Source organism: Ammospiza nelsoni, chromosome 17 (genome assembly GCF_027579445.1).
Source record: "Ammospiza nelsoni isolate bAmmNel1 chromosome 17, bAmmNel1.pri, whole genome shotgun sequence".
In the NCBI taxonomy this organism is placed as follows: domain Eukaryota; kingdom Metazoa; phylum Chordata; class Aves; order Passeriformes; family Passerellidae; genus Ammospiza; species Ammospiza nelsoni.
The window spans coordinates 16,506,147-16,513,288 of record NC_080649.1 but is presented as its reverse complement, the minus strand read 5'-3'; the positions used below and the strand labels follow the sequence as shown (position 1 = coordinate 16,513,288).

Genomic DNA, 7,142 nt, shown 5'->3' with positions numbered 1-7,142 from the left:
GGCGCTGACAGCTCTGCGCCACAGGAGACCTTCCCGAGCACTCTCTCTGATCTTTCTGCTTTCTCACTTGAGCAAGGCTCTCCTCCAGCCAAAGAGATTATTGCATTTAGGGATACAAATCCAAGTGGCAGGAACCCCATTGCTCTCCAGTCACAGCTGAAGGCCTGCATCTGCACAGGGTGTTTGGGCTGCCTCATTCTTCCTTTGGTTTTGCCTTCAAATGCCATTGCCCTTTTTGCCTCAACTAGAAATACCACAGCTGTGCCATAACCAGCCAGTGGGTCATATTCCAAAGGCAGTGTGGTCTGGAGAGGATGAATGAAGAGGAGCCTTCCTCACTTATGTAGAAGTCCATCCGAAAATCCTTCATTTTTTGCCTCACAATTGTCATGAGAAAAGACTACCGAAGGGTTAAAGCTGCTGAGCTGGTTGAGAAAGAAAGTCTCCTGCTTATCTAGTGTGTTCACAAGTGATGTTTGCAGAACACGCCATGCTGTACTCGAAGGGGGCATGCTGCCCTTTTCTGGACAATTGAACTGGACTTTCTTCCAAACTCCTGAGCTGGCTGGACTGAGCTCTGGGGTGGCTCCCCCCATGCTCCATGAGAAGACCCCTCTTGCCTGTCTTCAACCACTGTGATGGACCAACTGAGATGAGAATCCCCTCATCAAGGAACCAAGAACCCCTCTGGCACCCTATTGTCACCCCCATGGCACCCCCATGGCACCCCCCTGGCAACCTCCTTCCAGAGACTGGGACTGCACTCCCTCCCAACTCAGGGAGGGGGAAAACTTAACGTACATGTGAGCATTCGGCCATGAAAACAATGGACTTCTCCCCTCCATGGAAACCTAATTTCAGTTACCTTCCCCCAACCAAGAACAGTATATATATTGGGGTTCGGCCCGACTGTCCTTTGAGTACTCCCCAAGACGTGTACCAGCGAGTTTCGGCGGCGGGACCCCGAAGACATCACGTTTTGGTAGCTATACCCCATTCCCTGACCTCCTTTCCTCCCTTTTTCCTTGTCTTACCCTTCTCTTCCCCGGATCCCTTAACCAAACGCATATTTAGCTGTGGTTATAATCAATAAATTGCACCTTTTTGATTTGTTACTGCAAAACCCCTGTGCCTTGTGTTGGTTATTTTTGCACCCAAAAATCATTCGTCACCCGTTTATTTCGGGCGGACCTTCACAACTTATGAAACCATATTAAAAAAGCCATATGTGTGACTTAGTACCAATAAAAAACAATTGGTAATTCAGAAGGAAATGTTGAATTTTCTGAAGGGGTCAGAAGGAGGAGAATCTTCCAAGTGAGTTGATGTTTCAGAAACTTTATTAATTACAACTCTAATCTATAATTCTATGCTACAAATCTCTTTAGCAACCCTACTCCACAATCCTACTCTAAATTGGTAACAGAGATAACATCTTGACATGATTGCTATGTTCTCGTCTCCTAGGGTTAGGCTTAGGTTTAGGCTTAGGCTTAGTTTTAGGCTTAGATTTAGGTTCAGGTTTGGGTTTAGGTTTAGGCTTTGGCTTAGGCTTGGGGTTGGGGTTAGGGAAAGGGTAAGGGATAGAGATAGGGATAGGGTTAGGGTTTGGGTTAGCATTTAAGGTTAGGGTTAGGTTTTAGGTTTAGAGTTTAGGGTTAGGGTTATTCGTCTTCTTCACTGAGTTGATGACTTGTGCCAGGATGAATGGTGGCTTGGCTGAAGTTACAAATGGATGCTGTCCACCGGAAAAAAAAATACAACAAAGAACAGTGAACCATTACTTTCCAAGCTCATTGCTTCAGGGACTCAATCAGGATACATCAAGTTCCTGGAAAGACCCAGAAAGAGGAGCAATGGCACCATCTGCTCCCCAGTCATCCCCAATGTGCAAGACCTTGCCATCACAGGCAAACCTGGCCCAGAATCCCACTCGTCTGTTTATTGTGATGTCTTCATCATGCTGGGATTTTTGCCCTGCCAGTGCTCTAGAAATGGCGCTTTCTGTCCCTGGGTTTTCTTCCTTTCAGGAAACTCCAATGACTCACATAGGTGCCTGCCTTTGAAAGACAGGCACTGTGCTGATTCCCACAGGGACAGAAAGCAGTGTCTGCCTTTCCATGCCCGGCCCCTCGTGTGCTGGATGGCACCTTCCTTCCCAGCAGGGCCAGCCCAGTGGCACTGGGCCCTGCAGTTCCCTCTCTGCCACACAACCTGGCAGTAACCCTGGCACAGTTCCCGTCTGCTTGAGCGTGCCAGGCAGCAGATGGGGCTGGGACAAGTCCCTCCCAGCTGTCCCTGTTTGCGTGGCAGAAACCTCTGAGGGTGGGATGGGGGGCACAAACCAGGGCCCCTCAGAGGCTCACAGTGAGCCCCCCACAGCCCCTCCGGCCCACAGCCAAATCTCTGACCCCTAGGCTGGGACTGGCTTCCTTGGGTTCCTCCACCACCATTTCATGTCTCTGTACCCTGCATTGCTCTACTTCAATTCTTTTGCCATTAGATAAAACTGAACACTCCACCAAATCACAGAAGAGGGCAACAGAAACAGTCAGAGGACAGAGCACCTCTCCTCACAGGAAATGCAGAGGGAGCTGGAGTTATTCAGTTTTGTGAAGAACAGGCCCCAGGGACACTTTATTGCCACTTTCCAAGACTTCAGAGTGGCTTTGAAGAAAGTGGGAGACATCTTTTTTAACAGGGCCAGTTACAATAGGATATGGACAAATAGTTTTAAACACTAAGGGCATCTAATCAGAATAGGTCTAAGGAAGAACTTGTTTACTCGGAGCATGGTGCCACCCTGGCACAGCTTACCCCAAGAGCTTGTAGGTGCCCCATCCCTGCAACCATTCCGGCTCCAGTGGCAAAGGGCTCTGAGCAACCCGATCTCTTTAAAGATGTCCCTGCTCACTGCAGGACACTTGCACCACAGGACATTTACAGGGCCCTGCCAGCCCAGCCCAGTCTAGGATTCCTCACCATTTTCATCTGAAGAGCAGCAAGAGTGGAGGTGAGGAGGAAGGGGGCTCATCTGCTGCCTTGGGCTTGAGTGGAGGAGGAGCCCATCCCTCAGAGCCTGTTTCACCTGCAGCCCCTTCACATTTTACCTGCAGGAGCTCCTTGGCAGACCAGCGCTGCTCCTCGTCTGTCTGCAGGCAGCAGCTCAGGAAGTCACGCAGCAAAGCCGAGAGGAGCTTGGGCTGCCGCAGCTGTGGAGTCCCTACTGTGGCTATCAGGTATGTAGCCTGGAGAGAAAGGAGACACCAGGCTCCACCTCCTGCTTTCACATCTCTAAGGCTCTCCCAGCTCCCTTTGTTTAACCTCTGTTCTTCAGTGGCAGTTTCTGCCCTGGCACAGACCCAGAGATGACTTTCCTTTACCAACTGCTCTCATGGACATGGGAGTCAAGTAGGTTCTTCTTCTTCTTCTGGTGATATTCTTCACCTTTGTGTGTGTGGGAGGGAGAAGGGATGAGACAGAGAATGGGAATGGTTGGAGGGAAGGGTCCTGTATTCTGCATCTTCTATGAACTCAGTGACTTGATTCTCCAACCAACCTCACTTCTGTCCTCTTGTCACCTATTTCTGCCCTCCTGCAGCCCATCAGTTCTCAGAATCACAGAAGTGTAGAATATGGGGAGCTGGAAGGGGCCCATCAGGACCATGGAGTCCAGCTCCTGGCGTTGCCCAAGGGTCACACCAAGTGCCTAGGATTGTTCTCCAAATGCTCCTTCAGGCCTGTCAGGCTTGGTGCTGTGACCACTGCCCTGGGCAGCCTGTTCCAGTGCCCAACCACCCTCTGGGTGAAAAACCCTTTTTCCTGATATCCAAACTAAAGCTCCTCTGACTCAGCTTCCTGCTGCTTCCTGGAGTTCTCCCAGTCTGTCAGATTTTCCTAGATGTGGTGACTGATGGGGAAGGGAAAGAGCCTGCAAAGGCCAAGGATAGAGCCTTGTGCTTTTGTGGGCAGAGGGACAATTGCAATTGCAGCTGTGAGCAGTGTTTGGTATTTCACAGTTCTAACCACAGAGGCCCAGGGAAAACCATGTCTCCTCATGATGCCATTAACTTGGGAAATGAGGAGGGTCCTTGCTGGGGCGTGGAGCACATGGGGAACAATCTGCTGGGTGTGGCACAGCCTGCACAGCAGGTGCAGCTCCTGCCAAAGGAGCCTTGTGTGACTGTCCTGGCTTAGAGCTCTACTTTCTATGCAAACTGATGTTTCATGTTAGCCTTGAGAAGATGAATCACTTTACAGGCACCTCCACAGGCTGACAGCCATGGGACAGTTGAAGCAAATGCTGCCTTAAATGTTGGTGCTGGGCCTGATAGTTCCCAAGAGACACTCTCTAGAGCAGGACAGCCTGGCTAAACTGCCTGCCCCCCTTTCCTCAGCTTTGCAATAGGGTAAAACATTCAGATGGATCCATTGCCAAGCCCCACAGAAGAAACAGGCTGCATTGCTGGATATTCTGCAACTTCACAGCCCACCACGTGTTTTCCCTGCATTTGTTGTTTTCCAAAGGTCTGCAGATTTGGGGATAAATGGGTGGAAAGAGCCTCAGTCCTGCTGTAGCTCTGTGTACTGGGTGCTCTCTGATGGGTCAGCATCAATTGTCCTTAATTTCTAAATTATTCATATGTCATCTATTTCTTTAATCTTTCTCAGAGTAAATACTGTGAAAGAAACTGAGTATCAGACAGTGCAGGGAGACTGAATTCCTCCCTCTTCCGTGCAGGCAGGCCTAGTGTGCAATGCTACCTTTGTGTTTAGCTGAGGACAGAGCCTTGTGCAGGTGTCTGAAGGCGCAGGGAGAGCCCGGGCTCCTTCCCCCAGCAAGGGCAGGGAGCAGCTCTGGCCAAGGCCGGCGCTGCCGCTGCTCCTTGTCCCTGTGCCCAGGGTTTGCTCTCTCCTCCCCAGCAGCCGCCCCGCCCCGGTGCGCGAGTGTGCGGCCCAACTCCTCCTGTCCCTGGTGGAGAGAATTGGAGTCACCCAGCTCGCAGGCACCCCCAGGGCTGAGAGGCTGCCACACGTGGCAGGGAAGCTTGCTCAGGACTGCCACAAGGACACAAGGTAATGATCTGCATTCACCTCCCAAAACAGGAAAGCCGTTTTGTGTCTGGCTGTAAAGGTGAAACCACACAAGAGTGGAAACTAAAGGGAATATGAAGTTACCTCACGGTGTGAATAAGGGTCATAGAATCATGGAATATGCTGAGTTGGAAGGGCCCATCAGGGTCATCGAGCCCATCTCCTGGCCATGTGCAGTGACCCCAAGAGTCACTCCATGTGCTTGAGAGCATTGTCCAAACTCTTCTTGAGCTCTGTCAGCCTTGGCACTGTGACCACTGCTCTGGGCTGCCTGGGCAAATGGCTGTGCTGGGAGACCTGAGGTTGGCCAGCAAAAAGGAGCATTGCCACCTTTTTCCTGTGGCTTGAAGGATTCTTTACTGAGATCAAAAGAGCTCAGATCACCCAGTCCAACAGTTTTGTTGGGCCTTAGGTGCACAACACAAAGCCAAAGTGTTGGCTAATGTTCATCGCTGAAGGATCCCAACATCCATTTCTCATTAATTTCAGACTTTGCTAGAAATATTTCAGGGGTCTTTAGCCAACATATTCAGTCTTTCTAAACTTGTTCTGAAGATTTCTAGAACGCTGTTATCTTTGGCTCAGTGAGCTCCACATTTTTTCTTGAAGAAAACTGTGGTTTCCTAGTGGCAAAATCAACCCAAACGACCAAAATTCCCTTCCTTTGGTGATGAAATTCCCATGAATAGCTGCCAAGAACACCAGAGCCACTAGCTGTACCTGTGCATACCCATAGTATAGAACAATCAATAGGATGCATGAGGTGTTTTGTCCTGGCTTCCCTGCCAGTTAAAGAAAGGCAAATTATTGTGCAATGGCAGCAAGACACTGCTAATAGGCTCTGACAACAAAGCAGATGTGTTTTGCTTGTTTCCTGGGATCCTTTGATGCCACAGAAGCACATCCCCAGTTTCAGAGTGAAATGGTATTTTTCTGTGGCCCCACATTCTCCTCTTGCCTCTTGTGTTCAGCTGACAGCACTGTGCAGTGTCAAGTGAGGTAAATCTCCCTCTTTGCTGAGTAGGCAATGCCTTCTTATGCAGGGATTGCACCTGATGAGTTTAAGGTATCAGCCTCTTCTGTTAACACTCTTCCTTTGTTTGCTCACTTTTCTTTTGTTTCCTTCCTGCCTGCCTTCCTTCCTTAGGCATTATGGACAGGAGATGGTGAAGATGTTGCTGAATCATCAACAATTTAAAATGCTATTGGAACAATCTCTTTCCCCCCGTGACCTGGAAGATATTCTGACAAGAATTAAGACGAAAGTAAGTGCTTGGCAGGAGAAATGTCTCCTTTGTGCAAGTATTGCCACTGCTAATATGAGATCAAACATACCCAATCTGTCTTTAGCTCATTCCTCTTCTGCTGAATCATTTTGCTCCTTGGAATGAGCTGTTAATCCTCAGCCTGTTCATCAGCAGACCACAAAGGAACTGATATTATTAGGGGAAAATTGGGTTTTTGAATATTTTCAATACTGGTCACAAAGAGGAAAGGGAAAGAGGAGAAAACGGGTTTACATTTAAGCATAAGCCCCCACCATGCTCTCCCTACTCTGCCCCCTGTAAAGCAATTAAGTGAGAATTGTGCTTCTGAAGATAACAGTCTTTGCAAAGGCCACTGGAAGTAGTAGTGCCAAGAAAATTCCCAAATTTACAAAAGATGTCCAGGTCAATCCTAGTTACTGCAATTACTGTCTGTCTTTTGGGAATACTGCCCTGCTGTCCAGCCATGTGGGGCTGGAAGAAGCTTGGTGAATTCAGCAGCATTCAGTGGAAAATCCTTTGTTTGTTTGGGAGGGGATTTTATATTTTTAATTGACATTACAGAAGGGAGCCTGCCTTTGTGCAGGCACAGGGAGAGTGAGTGTTGAACCAAATCAACTTCCAACACAATGGGCCAAAGAGTCCAGTTTGTTCTGCTGCTTCCTTCACGAACACTCGTTGCCTGCCAGTTTGCATTATTTCCATTTATACTCAAGACTAAGGAATTTAGGATTTTAGACTGCTGCTGAGTCTGGTAGCACCCATAACCTGCCTTGGGCTATT

General features: G+C 48.9%; 1 long non-coding RNA gene across 1 annotated transcript; it reads right to left on the bottom strand.

Moving 5' to 3' along the window:
• Window positions 1-1,318: 1,318 nt before the first annotated feature.
• On the bottom strand, window positions 1,319-3,249 carry LOC132081138 (uncharacterized). Its single transcript, XR_009419641.1, has 2 exons — window positions 3,111-3,249; window positions 1,319-1,738 (listed from the first exon to the last, which is right to left on the bottom strand). It is a non-coding gene; the product is annotated as an uncharacterized LOC132081138 (long non-coding RNA).
• Between the last annotated feature and the right edge of the window lie 3,893 nt (window positions 3,250-7,142).